Source organism: Scyliorhinus torazame, chromosome 22, assembly GCF_047496885.1.
Source record: "Scyliorhinus torazame isolate Kashiwa2021f chromosome 22, sScyTor2.1, whole genome shotgun sequence".
In the NCBI taxonomy this organism is placed as follows: Eukaryota; Metazoa; Chordata; class Chondrichthyes; order Carcharhiniformes; family Scyliorhinidae; genus Scyliorhinus; species Scyliorhinus torazame.
The window spans coordinates 37,776,176-37,801,321 of record NC_092728.1 but is presented as its reverse complement, the minus strand read 5'-3'; the positions used below and the strand labels follow the sequence as shown (position 1 = coordinate 37,801,321).

The 25,146-nt window shown below is 52.5% G+C and overlaps 1 protein-coding gene across 4 annotated transcripts in view; it reads right to left on the bottom strand.

Annotated features, from left to right (window-relative positions):
* Positions 1 to 19,366, bottom strand: part of fbxw5 (F-box and WD repeat domain containing 5) — a 273,144-nt gene extending 253,778 nt beyond the window's left edge. For 2 of the 4 annotated variants that reach the window (XM_072488065.1, XM_072488066.1), the window contains exon 1: positions 19,272 to 19,366. The gene's annotated coding sequence lies outside the window, so the exon portion shown is untranslated. The remainder of the gene's footprint in view (positions 1 to 19,271) is intronic. The other 2 variants (XM_072488064.1, XM_072488068.1) reach the window with 1 other exon arrangement.
* Between the last annotated feature and the right edge of the window lie 5,780 nt (positions 19,367 to 25,146).

The window sequence follows — 25,146 nt, the reverse complement described above, 5'->3', positions numbered from 1 at the left end:
TAACTGGGATCCAGGCTGAATATTTGCCATCCCCCATTACTCTCTGACTTCTATCGGTTAGCCAGTTGGTTATCCAACTGGCCAAATTTCCCACTATCCCATGCCTCCTTACTTTCTGCAGAAGCCTACCATGGGGACCCTTATCAAATGTCTTACTAAAATCCATGTACACTACATCCACTGCTTTACCTTCATCCACATGCTTGGTCTCCTCCTCAAAGAATTCAATAAGACTTGTAAGGCAAGACCTACCCCTCACAAATCCGTGCTGACTATCCCTAATCAAGCAGTGTCTTTCCAGATGCTCAGAAATCCTATCCTTCAGTACCCTTTCCATTACTTTGCCTACCACCGAAGTAAGACTAACTGGCCTGTAATTCCCAGGGTTATCCCTAGTTCCTTTTTTGAACAGGGGCACGACATTCGCCACTCTCCAATCCCCTGGTACCACCCCTGTTGACAGTGAGGACGAAAAGATCATTGCCAACGGCTCTGCAATTTCATCTCTTGCTTCCCATAGAATCCTTGGATATATCCCGTCAGGCCCGGGGGACTTGTCTATCCGCAAGTTTTTCAAAATGCCCAACACATCTTCCTTCCTGACAAGTATTTCCTCGAGCTTACCAATCTGTTTCACACTGTCCTCTCCAACAATATCGCCCCTCTCATTTGTAAATACAGAAGAAAAATACTCATTCAAGACCTCTCCTATCTCTTCAGACTCAATACAAATCTCCCGCTACTGTCCTTGACCGGACCTACCCTCGCTCTAGTCATTCTCATATTTCTCACATATGTGTAAAAGGCCTTGGGGTTTTCCTTGATCCTACCCGCCAAAGATTGTTCATGCCCTCTCTTAGCTCTCCTAATCCCTTTCTTCAGTTCCCTCCTGGCTATCTTGTATCCCTCCAATGCCCTGTCTGAACCTTGTTTCCTCAGCCTTACATAAGTCACCTTTTTCCTCTTAACAAGACATTCAACCTCTCTTGTCAACCATGGTTCCCTCACTCGACCATCTCTTCCCTGCCTGACAGGGACATACATATCAAGGACACGTAGCACCTGTTCCTTGAACAAGTTCCACATTTCACTTGTGTCCTTCCCTGCCAGCCTATGTTCCCAACTTATGCACTTCAATTCTTGTCTGACAACATCGTATTTACCCTTCCCCCAATTGTAAACCTTGCCCTGCTGCACGTACCTATCCCTCTCCATTACTAAAGTGAAAGTCACAGAATTGTGGTCACTATCTCCAAAATGCTCCCCCACTAACAAATCTATCACTTGCCCTGGTTCATTACCCAGTACTAAATCCAATATTGCCCCTCCTCTGGTCGGACAATCTACATACTGTGTTAGAAAAGCTTCCTGGACACACTGCACAAACACCACCCCATCCAAACTATTTGATCTAAAGAGTTTCCACTCAATATTTGGGAAGTTAAAGTCGCCCATGACTACTACCCTATGACTTCTGCACCTTTCCAAAATCTGTTTCCCAATCTCTTCCTCCACATCTCTGTTACTATTGGGGGGCCTATAGAAAACTCCTAACAAGGTGACTGCTCCTTTCCTATTTCTGACTTCAACCCATACTATCTCAATAGGGTGATACTCCTCGAACTGCCTTTCTGCAGCTGTTATACTATCTCTAATTAATAATGCCACCCCCCCACCTCTTTTACCACCCTCCCTAATCTTATTGAAACATCTATAACCAGGGACCTCCAACAACCATTTCTGCCCCTCTTCTATCCAAGTTTCCGTGATGGCCACCACATCGTAGTCCCAAGTACCGATCCATGCCTTAAGTTCACCCACCTTATTCCCGATGCTTCTTGTGTTGAAGTATACACACTTCAACCCATCTCCGTGCCTGCAAATACTCTCCTTTGTCAGTGTTCCCTTCCCCACTGCCTCATTACATGCTTTGGCGTCCTGAATATCGTCTACCTTAGTTGCTGGACTACAAATCCGGTTCCCATTCCCCTGCCAAATTAGTTTAAACCCTCCCGAAGAGTACTAACAAACCTCCCTCCCAGGATATTGGTGCCCCTCTGGTTCAGATGCAACCCGTCCTGCTTGTACAGGTCCCACCTTCCCCAGAATGCGCTCCAATTATCCAAATACCTGAAGCCCTCCCTCCTACACCATTCCTGCAGCCACGTGTTCAACTGCAATCTCTCCCTATTCCTAGCCTCGCTATCACGTGGCACCGGCAACAAACCAGAGATGACAACTCTGTCTGTCCTGGCTTTCAACTTCCAGCCTAACTCCCTAAACTTGTTTATTACCTCCACACCCCTTTTCCTACCTATGTCGTTGGTACCAATGTGCACCACGACTTCTGGCTGCTCCCCCTCCCCCTTAAGGATCCTGAAGACACGATCCGAGACATCCCTGGCCCTGGCACCCGGGAGGCAACATACCTTCCGGGAGTCTCGCTCGCGACCACAGAATCTCCTATCTATTCCCCTAATCATTGAATCTCCTACAACTATTGCTTTTCTATTCTCCCCCCTTCCCTTCTGAGCCCCAGAGCCAGACTCCGTGCCAGAGACCTGACCGCTAGGGCCTTCTCCCGGTAGGTCATCCCCCCCAACAGCATCCAAAACGGTATACTTGTTTTGAAGGGGAACGGCCACGAGGGATCCCTGCACTGTCTGCCTGTTTGTTTTTTTCCCCCTGACTGTAACCCAGCTATTCTTGTCCTGTACCTTGGGTGTGGTTACCTCCCTGTAACGCTTCTCAATCACCCCCTCTGCCTCCCGGATGATCCGAAGTTCATCCAGCTTCAGCTCCAGTTCCCTAACACGGTCTTTGAGGAGCTGAAGTTGGGTGCACTTCCCGCAGGTATAGTCAGTGGGGACACCGGTGGTATCCCTCACCACCCACATCCTACAGGAGGAGCATGCAACTGGCCTAGCCTCCATCCCCTCTTACCTGACAGAATATAGCTGCCCTGTGGACTAACTAGATCTCTGCCCTCCGACTCTGCTCCCAGTCAGCTACACTTTCTGTAAACTCCTGGCTCTCTTCTCACTCTTTGCGGAAATGTCGGGAACAAAATGAAAGGAGCACCTTACTCCCTCCTCACCTAACTCCCTCGGTCACCAAACTCACACTATCGCACTCAAAAAGCACCAAATTCAGCACTCCCTCGGTCACCAAACTCTCACTATCGCACTCAAAAAGCACCAAATTCAGCACTCAGTGCAAACAAAGTCTGCACTGTAGGGGATCACTTTTATACTGTGAATCTAGCCTCTGAAAAACTGGCCTAATCCAATTAACTAATTAACAAGCTCCAGCTGCAAGTGCCTAGAAGTAGAAGCCTGTTTAAAGCTGATTGAAAATTCACCTTCTTCTAAACCAAACAGCAACTTTTAAGTTAATTAACTAAATAAAAGAAAGACTAAACTTTAGATAAAAATGAAGCCTTATACTCCCTCGGTCACCAAACTCTCACTATCGCACTCAAAAAGCACCAAATTCAGCACTCAGTGAAAAAAAACTGGAAAATATTCACACATTCGACAAACAACAGGTAACGCTCGCAATCATTTACTGCCAGTAACATGAATCTTCTCTGCAATCAATATGCAGACACAGGGCAGAATGGTCAGTATCAAAGCTCAGTACACATCAGTCAGACAATACAGGTCGTTTTATAGCCAAGAGACACAGCATTAAAGAGAACTCCTGTCTGAAAGTTGGGGGATGAGTACAGAGAGAGAAAGACATCAAAACCTTACAATGGGCAGAGTTTTAGTGTTTTCCCCATGGAGGGCGCCTGAATATTTGCAACTAGAAGCCAGGATTAAAGCTAAAACAGAGGCATGTCAGTGAAACACAAAACCAGGGGCGACTGGGAAATACAGCATAACCATTCAGAGTTATTGAAATCTTGAAAGGGTCCTCCAAGTGCAAACATATTTAGGAAAAATCTATGTTCAAATGAAAAAGGCTGAATTAATATGCCTGTGTGATGAGTGAAGATGCATAGTGATGTGCAACTAATGCAGAACAAAAGTCAGTGCAAGGTATCCCATGTATTCTCAAAACGGGCCAAGATCATTTGCAGTTTTTCACTCCTAGACACAGGGGATGGAAATGTAACAATATACTAGTTTTTATACTGAAAAACATGTCCCCAGTGTTATACAGTGACAGACCTGGCCCCACCAGTACTGTATCCCAGCGTTATACAGTGACAGACCTGTCCCCACCAGTACTGTACCCCACTGCTAGACAGTGACAGACTCGTCCACACAAGTGCTGTACCCCAGTGTTAATCAGTGACAGACCCGTCCCGACCTGTGCTGTACCCCAATGTTATACAGTAACAGAATTGTCCACAACAGTACAGTATCCCAGTGTAATACAGTGACAGCCTGTCACTGCCACTGCAGTACCCCAGTGTTATACAGTGACAGACCAGTCCCCACCAGTACTGTACTCCAGTGTTATACAGTGACAGACCCGTCCCCACCAGTACTGTACCCCAGTGTTATACTGTGACAGACCCATCCCCACCAGTACTGTACCCCAGTGTTATACAGTGACAGACCCGTCCCCACCAGTACTGTACCCCAGTGTTATACAGTGACAGACCGGTCCCCACCAGTACTGTACCCCAGTGTTATACAGTGACAGACCTGTCCCCATCAGTACTGTACCCCAGTGTTAAACAGTGACAGACCCGTCCCCACCAGTACTGTATCCCAGTGTTAAACAGTGACAGACCCGTCCCCACCAGTACTGTACCCCAGTGTTATACAGTGACAGACCCGTCCCCACCAGTTCTGTACCCCAGTGTTATACAGTGACAGACCCGTCCCCACCAGTACTGTACCCCACTGTTATACAGTGACAGACCCATCCCCACCAGGACTGTACCCCAGTGTTAAACAGTGACAGACCCGTCCCCACCAGTACTGTATCCCAGTGTTATACAGTGACAGACCCGTCCCCACCAGTACTGTACCCCAGTGTTATACAGTGACAGACCCGTCCCCACCAGTACTGTACCCCACTGTTATACAGTGACAGACCCATCCCCACCAGGACTGTACCCCAGTGTTAAACAGTGACAGACGCATCCCCACCAGGACTGTACCCCAGTGTTAAACAGTGACAGACCCGTCCCCACCAGTACTGTACCCCAGTGTTATACAGTGACAGACCCGTCCCGACCAGTACTGTACCCCAGTGTTATACAGTGACAGACCCATCCCCACCAGGACTGTACCCCAGTGTTAAACAGTGACAGACCCGTCCCCACCAGTACTGTATCCCAGTGTTAAACAGTGACAGACCCGTCCCCACCAGTACTGTACCCCAGTGTTATACAGTCACAGACCCGTCCCCACCAGTACTGTACCCCAGCGTTATACAGTGACAGACCCATCCCCACCAGTACTGTACCCCAGTGTTATACAGTGACAGACCCGTCCCCACCAGTACTGTACCCCAGCGTTATACAGTGACAGACCCATCCCCACCAGTACTGTACCCCAGTGTTATACAGTCACAGACCCGTCCCCACCAGTACTGTACCCCAGTGTTATACAGTGACAGACCCTTCCCCACCAGTACTGTACCCCAGTGTTATACAGTGACAGACCCATCCCCACCAGTACTGTACCCCAGTGTTATACAGTGACAGACCCATCCCCACCAGTACTGTACCCCAGTGTTATACAGTGACAGGCCCATCCCCACCAGTACTGTACCCGTGTTATACAGTGACAGACCCATCTCCACCAGTACTGTACCCCAGTGTTATACTGTGACAGACCCATCCCCACCAGTACTGTACCCCAGTGTTATACAGTGACAGACCCTTCCCCACCAGTACTGTATCCCAGAGTTATACAGTGACAGACCCGTCCCCACCAGTACTGTATCCCAGAGTTATACAGTGACAGACCTGTCCCCACCAGTACAGTACCCCAGTGTTATACAGTGACAGACCCGTCCCCACCAGTACTGTACCCAGTGTTATACAGCGACAGACCTGTCCCCACCAGTACTGTATCCCCAGTGTTATACAGTGACAGACCCGTCCCCACCAGTACTGTATCCCAGTGTTATACAGTGACAGACCCGTCCCCACCAGTACTGTACCCCAGTGTTATACAGTGACAGGCCCTTCCCCACCAGTACTGTATCCCAGAGTTATACAGTGACAGACCCGTCCCCACCAGTACTGTATCCCAGAGTTATACAGTGACAGACCTGTCCCCACCAGTACAGTACCCCAGTGTTATACAGTGACAGACCCGTCCCCACCAGTACTGTACCCAGTGTTATACAGTGACAGACCTGTCCCCACCAGTACAGTACCCCAGTGTTAAACAGTGACAGACCCGTCCCCACCAGTACTGTACCCAGTGTTATACAGCGACAGACCTGTCCCCACCAGTACTGTACCCCAGTGTTATACAGAAACAGACCTGTCCCCACCAGTACTGTACCCCAGTGTTATACAGAGACAGACCCATCCCCACCAGTACTGTACCCCTGTGTTATACAGTGACAGACCCATCCCCACCAGTACTGTATCCCAGTGTTATACAGTGACAGACCCATCCCCACCAGTACTGTACCCCAGTGTTATACAGCGACAGACCTGTCCCCACCAGTACTGTACCCCAGTGTTGTACAGTGACAGACCTGTCCCCACCAGTACTGTACCCCTGTGTTATACAGTGACAGACCCGTCCCCACCAGTACTGTACCCCAGTGTTATACAGTGACAGACCCATCCCCACCAGTACTGTACCCCAGTGTTATACAGCTACAGACCTGTCCCCACCAGTACTGTACCCCAGTGTTATACAGTGACAGACCTGTCCCCACCAGTACTGTACCCCTGTGTTATACAGTGACAGACCCGTCCCCACCAGTACTGTACCCCAGTGTTATACAGTGACAGACCTGTCCCCACCAGTACTGTATCCCAGTGTTATACAGTGACAGACCCATCCCCACCAGTACTGTACCCCAGTGTTATACAGCGACAGACCTGTCCCCACCAGTACTGTACCCCAGTGTTATACAGCGACAGACCTGTCCCCACCAGTACTCTACCCCAGTGTTATACAGTGACAGACCTGTCCCCACCAGTACTGTACCCGTGTTATACAGTGACAGACCCGTCCCCACCAGTACTGTACCCCAGTGTTATACAGTGACAGACCCATCCCCACCAGTACTGTATCCCAGTGTTATACAGTGACAGACCCATCCCCACCAGTACTGTACCCCAGTGTTATACAGTGACAGACCCATCCCCACCAGTACTGTACCCCAGTGTTATACAGTGACAGACCCGTCCCCACCAGGGCTGTACCCCAGTGTTATACAGTGACAGACCCATCCCCACCAGTACTGTACCCCAGTGTTATACAGTGACAGACCCATCTCCACCAGTACTGTACCCCAGTGTTATACAGTGGCAGACCCATCCCCACCAGTACTGTATCCCAGTGTTATACAGTGACAGACCCATCCCCACCAGTACTGTACCCCAGTGTTATACAGTGACAGACCCATCCCCACCAGTACTGTATCCCAGTGTTATACAGTGACAGACCCATCCCCACCAGTACTGTATCCCAGTGTTATACAGTGACAGACCCGTCCCCACCAGTACAGTACCCCAGTGTTATACAGTGACAGACCCGTCCCCACCAGTACTGTACCCCAGTGTTATACAGTGACAGACCCGTCCCCACCAGTACAGTACCCCAGTGTTATACAGTGACAGACCCGTCCCCACCAGTACTGTACCCCAGTGTTATACAGTGACAGACCTGTCCCCACCAGTACTGTATCCCAGTGTTATACAGTGACAGACCCATCCCCACCAGTACTGTACCCCAGTGTTATACAGTGACAGACCCATCCCCACCAGTACTGTACCCCAGTGTTATACAGTGACAGACCTGTCCCCACCAGTACTGTATCCCAGTGTTATACAGTGACAGACCCATCCCCACCAGTTCTGTACCCCAGCGTTATACAGTGACAGACCCCCCCACCAGTACTGTACCCCAGTGTTATAGTGACAGACCCATCCCCACCAGTTCTGTACCCCAGCGTTATACAGTGACAGACCCCCCCACCAATACTGTACCCCAGTGTTATACAGTGACAGACCCATCCCCACCAGTACTGTACCCCAGTGTTATACAGTGACAGACCCGTCCCCACCAGTACTGTACCCCAGTGTTATACAGTGACAGACCTGTCCCCACCAGTACTGTATCCCAGTGTTATACAGTGACAGACCCATCCCCACCAGTTCTGTACCCCAGTGTTATACAGTGACAGACCCCCCCACCAGTACTGTACCCCAGTGTTATAGTGACAGACCCATCCCCACCAGTTCTGTACCCCAGCGTTATACAGTGACAGACCCCCCCACCAATACTGTACCCCAGTGTTATACAGTGACAGACCCATCCCCACCAGTATTGTACCCCAGTGTTATACAGTGACAGACCCGTCCCCACCAATACTGTACCCCAGTGTTATACAGTGACAGACCCGTCCCCACCAGTACTGTACCCCAGTGTTATACAGTGACAGACCCGTCCCCACCAGTACTGTACCCCAGTGTTATACAGTGACAGACCCATCCCCACTAGTACTGTACCCCAGTGTTATACAGTGACAGACCCGTCCCCACCAATACTGTACCCCAGTGTTATACAGTGACAGACCCATCCCCACCAGTACTGTACCCCAGTGTTATACAGTGACAGACCCGTCCCCACCAGTACTGTATCCCAGTGTTATACAGTGACAGACCCATCCTCACCAATACTGTATCCCAGTGTTATACACTGATAGACCCATCCCCACCAGTACTGTACCCCAGTGTTATACAGTGACAGACCCGTCCCCACCAGTACTGTACCCCAGTGTTATACAGTGACAGACCCATCCTCACCAATACTGTATCCCAGTGTTATACACTGATAGACCCATCCCCACCAGTACTGTATTCCAGTGTTATACAGTGACAGACCCGTCCCCACCAGTACTGTACCCCAGTGTTATACAGTGACAGACCCGTCCCCACCAGTTCTGTACCCCAGTGTTATACAGTGACAGACCCCCCCACCAATACTGTACCCCAGTGTTATACAGTGACAGACCCATCCCCACCAGTACTGTACCCCAGTGTTATACAGTGACAGACCCGTCCCCACCAATACTGTACCCCAGTGTTATACAGTGACAGACCCGTCCCCACCAGTACTGTACCCCAGTGTTATACAGTGACAGACCCGTCCCCACCAGTACTGTACCCCAGTGTTATACAGTGACAGACCCGTCCACACCAGTACTGTACCCCAGTGTTATACAGTGACAGACCCGTCCCCACCAATACTGTACCCCAGTGTTATACAGTGACAGACCCGTCCCCACCAATACTGTACCCCAGTGTTATACAGTGACAGACCCGTCCCCACCAGTACTGTACCCCAGTGTTATACAGTGACAGACCCGTCCCCACCAGTACTGTATCCCAGTGTTCTACAGTGACAGACCCATCCCCACCAGTACTGTACCCCAGTGTTATACAGTCACAGACCCGTCCCCACCAGTACTGTACCCCAGTGTTATACAGTGACAGACCCATCCCCACCAGGACTGTACCCCAGTGTTATACAGTGACAGACCCGTCCCCACCAATACTGTACCCCAGTGTTATACAGTGACAGACCCATCCCCACCAGTACTGTACCCCAGTGTTATACAGTGACAGACCTGTCCCCACCAGTACTGTACCCCAGTGTTATATAGTGACAGACCCATCCCCACCAGTACTGTACCCAGAGTTATACAGTAACAGACCCGTCCCCACCAGTACTGTACCCCAGTGTTATACAGTGACAGACCTGTCCCCACCAGTACTGTACCCCAGTGTTATATAGTGACAGACCCGTCCCCACCAGTACTGTACCCCAGTGTTATACAGTGACAGACCCGTCCCCACCAATACTGTATCCCAGTGTTATACAGTGACAGACCCGTCCCCACCAGTACTGTACCCCAGTGTTATACAGTGACAGACCCGTCCCCACCAGTACTGTACCCCAGTGTTATACAGTGACAGACCCATCCCCACCAGTACTGTACCCCAGTGTTATACAGTCACAGACCCGTCCCCACCAGTACTGTACCCCAGTGTTATACAGTGACAGACCCATCCCCACCAGGACTGTACCCCAGTGTTATACAGTGACAGACCCGTCCCCACCAATACTGTACCCCAGTGTTATACAGTGACAGACCCATCCCCACCAGTACTGTACCCCAGTGTTATACAGTGACAGACCTGTCCCCACCAGTACTGTACCCCAGTGTTATATAGTGACAGACCCATCCCCACCAGTACTGTACCCAGAGTTATACAGTAACAGACCCGTCCCCACCAGTACTGTACCCCAGTGTTATACAGTGACAGACCTGTCCCCACCAGTACTGTACCCCAGTGTTATATAGTGACAGACCCATCCCCACCAGTACTGTACCCAGTGTTATACAGTGACAGACCCGTCCCCACCAGTACTGTATCCCAGTGTTATACAGTGACAGACCCGTCCCCACCAGTACTGTACCCCAGTGTTATACAGTCACAGACCCGTCCCCACCAGTACTGTACCCCAGTGTTATACAGTGACAGACCCATCCCCACCAGGACTGTACCCCAGTGTTATACAGTGACAGACCCGTCCCCACCAATACTGTACCCCAGTGTTATACAGTGACAGACCCATCCCCACCAGTACTGTACCCCAGTGTTATACAGTGACAGACCTGTCCCCACCAGTACTGTACCCCAGTGTTATATAGTGACAGACCCATCCCCACCAGTACTGTACCCAGAGTTATACAGTAACAGACCCATCCCCACCAGTACTGTACCCAGAGTTATACAGTAACAGACCCATCCCCACCAGTACTGTACACCAGTGTTATACAGTGACAGACCCGTCCCCACCAGTACTGTATCCCAGTGTTATACAGTGACAGACCTGTCCCCACCAGTACTGTACCCCAGTGTTATACAGTGACAGACCTGTCCCCACCAGTACTGTACCCCAGTGTTATATAGTGACAGACCTGTCCCCACCAGTACTGTACCCCAGTGTTATACAGTGACAGACCTGTCCCCACCAGTACTGTACCCCAGTGTTATATAGTGACAGACCCGTCCCCACCAGTACTGTATCCCAGTGTTATACAGTGACAGACCTGTCCCCACTAGCACTGTACCCCAGTGTTATATAGTGACAGACCCATCCCCACCAGTACTGTACCCAGAGTTATACAGTAACAGACCCATCCCCACCAGTACTGTACACCAGTGTTATATAGTGACAGACCCATCCCCACCAGTACTGTACCCAGTGTTATACAGTGACAGACCCGTCCCCACCAGTACTGTATCCCAGTGTTATACAGTGACAGACCCGTCCCCACCAGTACTGTACCCCAGTGTTATACAGTCACAGACCCGTCCCCACCAGTACTGTACCCCAGTGTTATACAGTGACAGACCCATCCCCACCAGGACTGTACCCCAGTGTTATACAGTGACAGACCCGTCCCTACCAATACTGTACCCCAGTGTTATACAGTGACAGACCCATCCCCACCAGTACTGTACCCCAGTGTTATACAGTGACAGACCTGTCCCCACCAGTACTGTACCCCCAGTGTTATATAGTGACAGACCCATCCCCACCAGTACTGTACCCAGAGTTATACAGTAACAGACCCATCCCCACCAGTACTGTACCCAGAGTTATACAGTAACAGACCCATCCCCACCAGTACTGTACACCAGTGTTATACAGTGACAGACCCGTCCCCACCAGTACTGTATCCCAGTGTTATACAGTGACAGACCTGTCCCCACCAGTACTGTACACCAGTGTTATACAGTGACAGACCTGTCCCCACCAGTACTGTACCCCAGTGTTATATAGTGACAGACCTGTCCCCACCAGTACTGTACCCCAGTGTTATACAGTGACAGACCTGTCCCCACCAGTACTGTACCCCAGTGTTATATAGTGACAGACCCGTCCCCACCAGTACTGTATCCCAGTGTTATACAGTGACAGACCTGTCCCCACCAGTACTGTACCCCAGTGTTATACAGTGACAGACCTGTCCCCACTAGCACTGTACCCCAGTGTTATATAGTGACAGACCCATCCCCACCAGTACTGTACCCAGAGTTATACAGTAACAGACCCATCCCCACCAGTACTGTACACCAGTGTTATACAGTGACAGACCCGTCCCCACCAGTACTGTATCCCAGTGTTATACAGTGACAGACCCGTCCCCACCAGTACTGTACCCCAGTGTTATACAGTGACAGACCCGTCCCCACCAGTACTGTATCCCAGTGTTATACAGTGACAGACCCGTTCCCACCAGTACTGTATCCCAGTGTTATACAGTGACAGACCCGTCCCCACCAGTACTGTACCCCAGTGTTATACACTGACAGACCCATCACCACCAATACTGTACCCCAGTGTTATACAGTGACAGACCCATCCCCACCAGTACTGTATCCCAGTGTTATACAGTGACAGACCCGTCCCCACCAGTACTGTACCCCAGTGTTATACAGTGACAGACCCATCCCCACCAGTACAGTACCCCAGTGTTATACAGTGACAGACCCATCCCCACCAGTACTGTACCCCAGTGTTATACAGTGACAGACCCATCCCCACCAGTACAGTACCCCAGTGTTATACAGTGACAGACCCATCCCCACCAGTACTGTATCCCAGTGTTATACAGTGACAGACCCGTCCCCACCAGTACAGTACCCCAGTGTTATACAGTGACAGACCCGTCCCCACCAGTACAGTACCCCAGTGTTATACAGTGACAGACCCATCCCCACCAGTATTGTATCCCAGTGTTATACAGTGACAGACCCGTCCCCACCAGTACTGTATCCCAGTGTTATACAGTGACAGACCCGTCCCCACCAGTACTGTACCCCAGTGTTATACAGTGACAGACCCGTCCCCACCAGTACTGTACCCCAGTGTTATACAGTGATAGACCTGTCCCCACCAGTACTGTACCCCAGTGTTATACAGTGACAGACCCGTCCCCACCAGTACTGTACCCCAGTGATATACAGTGACAGACCCGTCCCCACCAGTACTGTACCCCAGTGTTATACAGTGACAGACCCTTCCCCACCAGGACTGTACCCCAGTGTTATACAGTGACAGGGCCATCCCCACCAGTACTGTACCCCAGTGTTATACAGTGACAGACCCTTCCCCACCAGTACTGTACCCCAGTGTTATACAGTGACAGGGCCATCCCCACCAGTACTGTACCCGTGTTATACAGTGATAGACCCGTCCCCACCAGTACTGTACCCCAGTGTTATACAGTGATAGACCTGTCCCCACCAGTACTGTACCCCAGTGTTGTCCAGTGATAGACCCGTCCCCACCAGTACTGTACCCCAGTGTTGTACAGTGACAGACCCGTCCCCACCAGTACTGTACCCCAGTGTTATACAGTGACAGACCCGTCCCCACCAGTACTGTACCCCAGTGTTATACAGTGACAGACCCATCCTCACCAGTACTGTACCCCAGTGTTATACAGTGACAGACCCGTCCCCACCAGTACTGTACCCCAGTGTTATACAGTGACAGACCCGTCCCCACCAGTACTGTACCCCAGTGTTATACAGTGACAGACCCATCCCCACCAGTACTGTACCCCAGTGTTATACAGCGACAGACCTGTCCCCACCAGTACTGTACCCCAGTGTTATACAGTGACAGACCCATCCTCACCAGTACTGTATCCCAGTGTTATACAGTGACAGACCCGTCCCCACCAGTAATGTATCCCAGTGTTATACAGTGACAGACCCGTCCCCACCAGTACTGTACCCCACTGTTATACAGTGACAGACCCATTCCCACCAGTACTGTACCCCAGTGTTATACAGTGACAGACCCGTCCCCACCAGTACTGTACCCCAGTGTTATACAATGACAGACCCGTCCCCACCAGTACTGTACCCCAGTGTTATACAGTGACAGACCCGTCCCCACCAGTACTGTACCCCAGTGTTATACAGTGACAGACCCATCCCCACCAGTACTGTACCCCAGTGTTATACAGTGACAGACCCGTCCCCACCAGTTCTGTACCCCAGTGTTATACAGTGATAGACCCGTCCCCACCAGTTCTGTACCCCAGTGTTATACAGTGATAGACCCATCCCCACCAGTTCTGTACCCCAGTGTTATACAGTGATAGACCCGTCCCCACCAGTACTGTACCCCAGTGTTATACAGTGACAGACCCATCCCCACCAGTTCTGTACCCCAGTGTTATACAGTGATAGACCCGTCCCCACCAGTACTGTACCCCACTGTTATACAGTGACAGACCCATCCCCACCAGTACTGTACCCCAGTGTTATACAGTGACAGACCCGTCCCCACCAGTACTGTACCCCAGTGTTATACAGTGACAGACCCATACCCACTAGTACTGTACCCCAGTGTTATACAGTGACAGACCTGTCCCCACCAGGACTGTATCCCAGTGTTATACACTGACAGACCCGTCCCCACCAGTACTGTACCCCACTGTTATACAGTGACAGACCCATCCCCACCAGTACTGTACCCCAGTGTTATACAGTGACAGACCCGTCCCCACCAGTACTGTACCCCAGTGTTATACAGTGACAGACCCGTCCCCACCAGTACTGTACCCCAGTGTTATACAGTGACAGACCCATCCCCACCAGTACTGTACCCCAGTGTTATACAGTGGCAGACCTGTCCCCACCAGTACTGTACCCCAGTGTTATAGTGACAGACCCATCCCCACCAGTACTGTACCCCAGTGTTATACAGTGACAGACCCGTCCCCACCAGTACTGTACCCCAGTGTTATACAGTGACAGACCCATCCCCACCAGTACTGTACCCCAGTGTTATACAGTGACAGGCCCTTCCCCACCAGTACTGTACCCCAGTGTTATACAGTGACAGACCTGTCCCCACCAGGACTGTATCCCAGTGTTATACAGTGACAGACCCGTCCCCACCAGTACTGTACCCCACTGTTATACAGTGACAGACCCATCCCCACCAGTACTGTACCCCAGTGTTTACAGTGACAGACCCGTCCCCACCAGTACTGTACCCCAGTGTTATACAGTGACAGACCCATCCCCACCAGTACTGTACCCCAGTGTTATACAGTGGCAGACCTGTCCCCACCAGTACTGTACCCCAGTGTTATAGTGACAGACCCATCCCCACCAGTACTGTACCCCAGTGTTATACAGTGACAGACCCGTCCCCACCAGTACTGTACCCCAGTGTTATACAGTGACAGACCCATCCCCACCAGTACTGTACCCCAGTGTTATACAGTGACAGGCCCTTCCCCACCAGTACTGTACCCCAGTGTTATACAGTGACAGACCTGTCCCCACCAGGACTGTATCCCAGTGTTATACAGTGACAGACCCGTCCCCACCAGTACTGTACCCCACTGTTATACAGTGACAGACCCATCCCCACCAGTACTGTACCCCAGTGTTTACAGTGACAGACCCGTCCCCACCAGTACTGTACCCCAGTGTTATACAGTGACAGACCCGTCCCCACCAGTACTGTACCCCAGTGTTTACAGTGACAGACCCGTCCCCACCAGTACTGTACCCCAGTGTTATACAGTGACAGACCCGTCCCCACCAGTACTGTATCCCAGTGTTATACAGTGACAGACCCGTCCCCACCAGTACTGTACCCCAGTGTTTACAGTGACAGACCCGTCCCCACCAGTACTGTACCCCAGCGTTATACAGTGACAGACCTGTCCCCACCAGAGCTGTACCCCAGCGTTATACAGTGACAGACCTGTCCCCACCAGTACTGTACCCCAGTGTTTACAGTGACAGACCCGTCCCCACCAGTACTGTACCCCAGCGTTATACAGTGACAGACCCGTCCCCACCAGTACTGTACCCCAGTGTTATACAGTGACAGGCCCTTCCCCACCAGTACTGTACCCCAGTGTTATACAGTGACAGACCTGTCCCCACCAGGACTGTATCCCAGTGTTATACAGTGACAGACCCGTCCCCACCAGTTCTGTACCCCAGTGTTTACAGTGACAGACCCGTCCCCACCAGTACTGTACCCCAGTGTTTACAGTGACAGACCCGTCCCCACCAGTACTGTACCCCAGTGTTATACAGTGACAGACCCGTCCCCACCAGTACTGTACCCCAGTGTTTACAGTGACAGACCCGTCCCCACCAGTACTGTACCCCAGTGTTATACAGTGACAGACCTGTCCCCACCAGTACTGTACCCCAGTGTTATACAGTGACAGACCCGTCCCCACCAGTACTGTACCCCAGTGTTATACAGTGACAGACCTGTCCCCACCAGTACTGTACCCCAGTGTTATACAGTGACAGACCCATCCCCACCAGTACTGTACCCCAGTGTTATACAGTGACAGACCTGTCCCCACCAGTACTGTACCCCAGTGTTATACAGTGACAGACCCACCCCACCAGTACTGTATCCCAGTGTTATACAGTGACAGACCCATCCCCACCAGTACTGTACCCCAGTGTTATACAGTGACAGACCCATCCCCACCAGTACTGTACCCCAGTGTTATACAGTGACAGACCCATCCCCACCAGTACTGTACCCCAGTGTTATACAGTGACAGGCCCGTCCCCACCAGTACTGTACCCCAGTGTTATACAGTGACAGACCCATCCCCACCAGTACTGTACCCCAGTGTTATACAGTGACAGACCCGCCCCACCAGTACTGTATCCCAGTGTTATACAGTGACAGACCCATCCCCACCAGTACTGTACCCCAGTGTTATACAGTGACAGACCCGTCCCCACCAGTACTGTACCCCAGTGTTATACAGTGACAGACCCATCCCCACCAGTACTGTACCCCAGTGTTATACAGTGACAGACCCGTCCCCACCAGTACTGTACCCCAGTGTTATACAGTGACAGACCCATCCCCACCAGTACTGTACCCCAGTGTTATACAGTGACAGACCCGTCCCCACCAGTACTGTACCCCAGTGTTATACAGTGACAGACCCATCCTCACCAATACTGTACCCCAGTGTTATACAGTGACAGACCAATCCCCACCAGTACTGTATCCCAGTGTTATACAGTGACAGACCCGTCCCCACCAGTACTGTACCCCAGTGTTATACAGTGACAGACCCATCCCCACCAGTACTGTACCCCAGTGTTATACAGTGACAGACCCATCCCCACCAGTACTGTACCCCAGTGTTATACAGTGACAGACCCGTCCCCACCAGTACTGTACCCCAGTGTTATACAGTGACAGACCCATCCTCACCAATACTGTACCCCAGTGTTATACAGTGACAGACCAATCCCCACCAGTACTGTATCCCAGTGTTATACAGTGACAGACCTGTCCCCACCAGTACTGTACCCCAGTGTTATACAGTGACAGACCCATCCCCACCAGTACTGTACCCCAGTGTTATACAGTGACAGACCCATCCCCACCAGTACTGTACCCCAGTGTTATACAGTGACAGACCCGTCCCCACCAGTACTGTACCCCAGTGTTATACAGTGACAGACCCATCCCCACCAGTACTGTACCCCAGTGTTATACAGTGACAGACCCATCCCCACCAGTACTGTACCCCAGTGTTATACAGTGACAGACCCATCCCCACCAGTACTGTACCCCAGTGTTATACAGTGACAGACCCATCCCCACCAGTACTGTATCCCAGTGTTATACAGTGACAGACCCGTCCCCACCAGTACTGTATCCCAGTGTTATACAGTGACAGACCCATCCCCACCAGTACTGTACCCCAGTGTTATACAGTGACAGACCCGTCCCCACCAGTACTGTATCCCAGTGTTATACAGTGACAGACCTGTCCCCACCAGTACTGTACCCCTGTGTTGTACAGTGACAGACCCATCCCCACCAGTACTGTACCCCAGTGTTATACAGTGACAGACCCGTCCCCACCAGTACTGTACCCCAGTGTTATACAGTGACAGACCCGTCCCCACCAGTACTGTACCCCAGTGTTATACAGTGACAGACCCATCCTCACCAATACTGTACCCCAGTGTTATACAGTGACAGACCAATCCCCACCAGTACTGTATCCCAGTGTTATACAGTGACAGACCCGTCCCCACCAGTACTGTACCCCAGTGTTATACAGTGACAGACCCATCCCCACCAGTACTGTACCCCAGTGTTATACAGTGACAGACCCATCCCCACCAGTACTGTACCCCAGTGTTATACAGTGACAGACCCGTCCCCACCAGTACTGTACCCCAGTGTTATACAGTGACAGACCCATCCTCACCAATACTGTACCCCAGTGTTATACAGTGACAGACCAATCCCCACCAGTACTGTATCCCAGTGTTATACAGTGACAGACCTGTCCCCACCAGTACTGTACCCCAGTGTTATACAGTGACAGACCCATCCCCACCAGTACTGTACCCCAGTGTTATACAGTGACAGACCCATCCCCACCAGTACTGTACCCCAGTGTTATACAGTGACAGACCCGTCCCCACCAGTACTGTACCCCAGTGTTATACAGTGACAGACCCATCCCCACCAGTACTGTACCCCAGTGTTATACAGTGACAGACCCATCCCCACCAGTACTGTACCCCAGTGTTATACAGTGACAGACCCATCCCCACCAGTACTGTACCCCAGTGTTATACAGTGACAGACCCATCCCCACCAGTACTGTACCCCAGTGTTATACAGTGACAGACCCATCCCCACCAGTACTGTACCCCAGTGTTATACAGTGACAGACCCATCCCCACCAGTACTGTACCCCAGTGTTATACAGTGACAGACCCGTCCCCACCAGTACTGTATCCCAGTGTTATACAGTGACAGACCCATCCCCACCAGTACTGTACCCCAGTGTTATACAGTGACAGACCCATCCCCACCAGTACTGTACCCCAGTGTTATACAGTGACAGACCCGTCTCCACCAGTACTGTATCCCAGTGTTATACAGTGACAGACCCATCCCCACCAGTACTGTACCCCAGTGTTATCCGGTGTTTTGGCGGTTTCACTGTCTCGGGGCTGTTATATTTTCTCACACTTTGGGCCTTACCTGAGGCCGCTTCTTTTGCTGAACGTCGAGTGATGGATCCGCAGGGCGGCTGCCGATCGCCGGCGAATCGATTTTATGGAGCGGTCGGCTCGCGCTTCATTTCTGTGTTTGTCCGAGATGCGGAAGCAACGGGAGTGAGGCGAGCGGGAGGATTAGGAACCAAATCTCTCAAAATAGCACTGACCCTCTGGGGACATGCTGCTCCAGTGCTGAGGGTGCGCTGCACTGTCAGTGTATCAGTGCTGAGGGAGCGCTGCACTGTCAGTGTATCAGTGCTGAGGGAGTGCTGCACTGTCAGTGTATCAGTGCTGAGGGAGCGCTGCACTGTCAGTGTATCAGTGCTGAGGGAGCGCTGCACTGTCAGTGTATCAGTGCTGAGGGAGCGCTGCACTGTCAGTGTATCTGTGCTGAGGGAGTGCTGCACTGTCAGTGTGTCAGTGCTGAGGGAGCGCTGCACTGTCAGTGTATCAGTGCTGAGGGAGCGCTGCCCTGTCAGTGTATCAGTGCTGAGGGAGTGCTGCACTGTCAGTGTATCAGTGCTGAGGGAGCGCTACACTGTCAGTGTATCAGTGCTGAGGGAGCGCTGCACTGTCAGTGTATCAGTGCTGAGGGAGTGCTGCACTGTCAGTGTATCAGTGCTGAGGGAGCGCTGCACTGTCAGTGTATCAGTGCTGAGGGAGCGCTGCACTGTCAGTGCATCAGTGCTGAGGGAGCGCTGCACTGTCAGTGTATCAGTGCTGAGGGAGCGCTGCACTGTCAGTGTATCAGTGCTGAGGGAGCGCTGCACTGTCAGTGCATCAGTGCTGAGGGAGCGCTGCACTGTCAGTGCATCAGTGCTGAGGGAGCGCTGCACTGTCTGTGTATCAGTGCTGAGGGAGCGCTGCACTGTCAGTGTATCAGTGCTGAGGGAGCGCTGCACTGTCAGTGTATCAGTGCTGAGGGAGCGCTGCACTGTCAGTGTATCAGTGCTGAGGGAGTGCTGCACTGTCAGAGGGTCAGTGCTGAGGGAGTGCTGCACTGTCAGTGTATCAGTGCTGAGGGAGCGCTGCACTGTCAGTGTATCAGTGCTGAGGGAGTGCTGCACTGTCAGTGTATCAGTGCTGAGGGAGTGCTGCACTGTCAGTGTATCAGTGCTGAGGGAGCGCTGCACTGTCAGTGTATCAGTGCTGAGGGAGTGCTGCACTGTCAGAGGGTCAGTACTGAGGGAGTGCTGCACTGTCAAGAGTATCAGTGCTGAGGGAGTGCTGCTCTGTCAGAGGGTCAGTACTGAGGGAGTGCTGCACTGTCAGAGTATCAGTGCTGAGGGAGCGCTGCACTGTCAGAGGGTCAGTACTGAGGGAGCGCTGCACTGTCAGAGAGTCAGTACTGAGGGAGTGCTGCACTGTCAGTGTATCAGTGCTGAGGGAGCGCTGCACTGTCAGTGTATCAGTGGTAAGGGATCGCTGCACTGTCAGTGTATCAGTGCTGAGGGAGCGCTGCACTGTCAGTGTATCAGTGCTGAGGGAGTGCTGCACTGTCAGTGTATCAGTGCTGAGGGAGTGCTGCCCTGTCAGTGTATCAGTGCTGAGGGAGCGCTGCACTGTCAGTGTATCAGTGCTGAGGGAGCGCTGCGCTGTCAGTGTATCAGTGCTGAGGGAGAGCTGCACTGTCAGTGTATCAGTGCTGAGGGAGTGCTGCACTGTCAGTGTATCAGTGCTAAGGGAGCGCTGCACTGTCAAGAGTATCAGTGCTGAGGGAGTGCTGCACTGTCAGTGTATCAGTGCTGAGGGAGCGCTGCACTGTCAAGAGTATCAGTGCTGAGGGAGCGCTGCACTGTCAGTGTATCAGTGCTGAGGGAGTGCTGCACTGTCAGTGTATCAGTGCTGAGGGAGTGCTGCACTGTCAGTGTATCAGTGCTGAGGGAGCGCTGCACTGTCAGTGTATCAGTGCTGAGGGAGTGGCGCACTGTCAGTGTATCAGTGCTGAGGGAGTGCTGCACTATCAGTGTATCAGTGCTGAGGGAGCGCTGCACTGTCAGTGTATCAGTGCTGAGGGAGTGCTGCACTGTCAGAGGGTCAGTACTGAGGGAGCGCTGCACTGTCAGTGTATCAGTGCTGAGGGAGCGCTGCACTGTCAGTGTATCAGTGCTGAGGGAGCGCTGCACTGTCAGAGTATCAGTGCTGAGGGAGCGCTGCACTGTCAGTGTATCAGTGCTGAGGGAGCGCTGCACTGTCAGTGTATCAGTGCTGAGGGAGTGCTGCACTGTCAGAGGGTCAGTACTGAGGGAGTGCTGCACTGTCAAGAGTATCAGTGCTGAGGGAGCGCTGCACTGTCAGAGGGTCAGTACTGAGGGAGCGCTGCACTGTCAGAGAGTCAGTACTGAGGGAGTGCTGCACTGTCAGTGTATCAGTGCTGAGGGAGCGCTGCACTGTCAGTGTATCAGTGGTAAGGGATCGCTGCACTGTCAGTGTATCAGTGCTGAGGGAGCGCTGCACTGTCAGTGTATCAGTGCTGAGGGAGTGCTGCACTGTCAGTGTATCAGTGCTGAGGGAGTGCTGCCCTGTCAGTGTATCAGTGCTGAGGGAGCGCTGCACTGTCAGTGTATCAGTGCTGAGGGAGCGCTGCGCTGTCAGTGTATCAGTGCTGAGGGAGAGCTGCACTGTCAGTGTATCAGTGCTGAGGGAGTGCTGCACAGTCAGTGTATCAGTGCTGAGGGAGCGCTGCACTGTCAAGAGTATCAGTGCTGAGGGAGTGCTGCACTGTCAGTGTATCAGTGCTGAGGGAGCGCTGCACTGTCAGTGTATCAGTGCTGAGGGAGCGCTGCACTGTCAGTGTATCTGTGCTGAGGGAGTGCTGCCCTGTCAGTGTATCGTTGCTGAGGGAGCGCTGCACTGTCAGTGTATCAGTGCTGAGGGAGCGCTGTACTGTCAGTGTATCAGTGCTGAGGGAGCGCTGCACTGTCAAGAGTATCAGTGCTGAGGGAGAGCTGCACTGTCAGTGTATCAGTGCTGAGGGAGCGCTGCACTGTCAGTGTATCTGTGCTGAGGGAGTGCTGTACTGTCAGTGTATCAGTGCTGAGGGAGTCCTGCACTGTCAGTGTATCAGTGCTGAGGGAGTGCTGCCCTGTCAGTGTATCAGTGCTGAGGGAGCGCTGCACTGTCAGTGTATCAGTGCTGAGGGAGCGCTGCACTGTCAAGAGTATCAGTGCTGAGGGAGCGCTGCACTGTCAGTGTATCAGTGCTGAGGGAGTGCTGCACTGTCAGTGTATCAGTGCTGAGGGAGCGCTGCACTGTCAGTGTATCAGTGCTGAGGGAGCGCTGCACTGTCAGTGTATCAGTGCTGAGGGAGCGCTGCACTGTCAGTGTATCAGTGCTGAGGGAGTGCTGCACTGTCAGAGGGTCAGTACTGAGGGAGTGCTGCACTGTCAGAGTATCAGTGCTGAGGGAGCGCTGCACTGTCAGTGTATCAGTGCTGAGGGAGCGCTGCACTGTCAAGAGTATCAGTGCTGAGGGAGCGCTGCACTGTCAGTGTATCAGTGCTGAGGGAGTGCTGCACTGTCAGTGTATCAGTGCTGAGGGAGCGCTGCACTGTCAGTGTATCAGTGCTGAGGGAGCGCTGCACTGTCAGTGTATCAGTGCTGAGGGAGCGCTGCACTGTCAGTGTATCAGTGCTGAGGGAGTGCTGCACTGTCAGAGGGTCAGTACTGAGGGAGTGCTGCACTGTCAGAGTATCAGTGCTGAGGGAGCGCTGCACTGTCAGTGTATCAGTGCTGAGGGAGCGCTGCACTGTCAGTGTATCAGTGCTGAGGGAGTGCTGCACTGTCAGAGGGTCAGTACTGAGGGAGTGCTGCACTGTCAGAGTATCAGTGCTGAGGGAGCGCTGCACTGTCAGAGGGTCAGTACTGAGGGAGTGCTGCACTGTCAGTGTATCAGTGCTGAGGGAGCGCTGCACTGTCAGTGTATCAGTGCTGAGGGAGCGCTGCACTGTCAGTGTATCAGTGCAGAGGGAGTGCTGCACTGTCAGTGTATCAGTGCTGAGGGAGTGCTGCACTGTCAGAGGGTCAGTGCTGAGGGAGCGCTGCACTGTCAGTGTATCAATGCTGAGGGAGCGCTGCACTGTCAGTGTATCAGTGCTGAGGGAGCGCTGCACTGTCAGTGTATCAGTGCTGAGGGAGCGCTCACTGTCAGTGTATCAGTGGTAAGGGATCGCTGCACTCTCAGAGGGCCAGTGCTGAGGGAGTGCTGCACTGTCAGTGTATCAGTGCTGAGGGAGTGCTGTACTGTCAGTGTATCAGTGCTGCGGGAGCGCTACACTGTCAGTGTATCAGTACTGAGGGAGTGCTGCACTGTCAGAGGGTCAGTACTGAGGGAGCGCTGCACTTTCAGAGGGTCAGTACTGAGGGAGTGCTGCACTGTCAGTGTATCTGTGCTGAGGGAGCGCTGCACTGTCAGTGTATCAGTGCTGAGGGAGCGCTGCACTGTCAGTGTATCAGTGCTGAGGGAGCGCTGCACTGTCAGTGTATCAGTGCTGAGGGAGTGCTGCACTGTCAGTGTATCAGTGCTGAGGGAGCGCTGCACTGTCACTGTATCAGTGCTGAGGGAGTGCTGCACTGTCAGTGTATCAGTGCTGAGGGAGCACTGCACTGTCAGTGTATCAGTGCTGAGGGAGCGCTGCACTGTCAGTGTATCAGTGCTGAGGGAGCGCTGCACTGTCAGTGTATCAGTGCTGAGGGAGCGCTGCACTGTCAGTGTATCAGTGCTGAGGGAGCGCTGCACTGTCAGTGTATCAGTGCTGAGGGAGTGCTGCACTGTCAGAGGGTCAGGGCTGAGGGAGTGCTGCACTGTCAGTGTATCAGTGCTGAGGGAGAGCTGCACTGTCAGTGTATCAGTGCTGAGGGAGCGCTGCACTATCAGTGTATCAATGCTGAGGGAGTGCTGCACTGTCAGAGGGTCAGTGCTGAGGGAGCACTGCACTGTCAGTGTATCAGTGCTGAGGGAGCACAGCACTGTCAGTGTATCAGTGCTGAGGGAGCGCTGCACTGTCAGTGTATCAGTGCTGAGGGAGCGCTGCACTGTCAGAGGGTCAGTGCTGAGGGAGCGCTGCACTGTCAGTGTATCAGTGCTGAGGGAGTGCTGCACTGTCAGTGTATCCGTGCTGAGGGAGCACTGAACTGTCAGTGTATCAGTGCTGAGGGAGCGCTGCACTGTCAGTGTATCAGTGCTGAGGGAGCGCTGCACTGTCAGTGTATCAGTGCTGAGGGAGCGCTGCACTGTCAGAGGGCCAGTACTGAGGGAGTGCTGCACTGTCAGTGTATCAGTGCTGAGGGAGTGCTGCACTGTCAGTGTATCAGTGCTGAGGGAGTGCTGCACTGTCAGTGTATCAGTGCTGAGGGAGTGCTGCACTGTCAGTGTATCAGTGCTGAGGGAGCGCTGCACTGTCAGTGTATCAGTGCTGAGGGAGTGCTGCCCTGTCAGTGTATCAGTGCTGAGGGAGCGCTGCACTGTCAGTGTATCAGTGCTGAGGGAGCGCTGCACTGTCAGTGTATCAGTGCTGAGGGAGTGCTGCACTGTCAGTGTATCAGTGCTGAGGGAGCACTGCACTGTCAGTGTATCAGTGCTGAGGGAGTGCTGCACTGTCAGTGTATCAGTGCTGAGGGAGCACTGCACTGTCAGTGTATCAGTGCTGAGGGAGTGCTGCACTGTCAGTGTATCAGTGCTGAGGGAGTGCTGCACTGTCAGTGTATCAGTGCTGAGGGAGTGCTGCACTGTCAGTGTATCAGTGCTGAGGGAGCGCTGCACTGTCTGTGTATCAGTGCTGAGGGAGTGCTGCCCTGTCAGTGTTTCAGTGCTGAGGGAGCGCTGCACTGTCAGTGTATCAGTGCTGAGGGAGCGCTGCA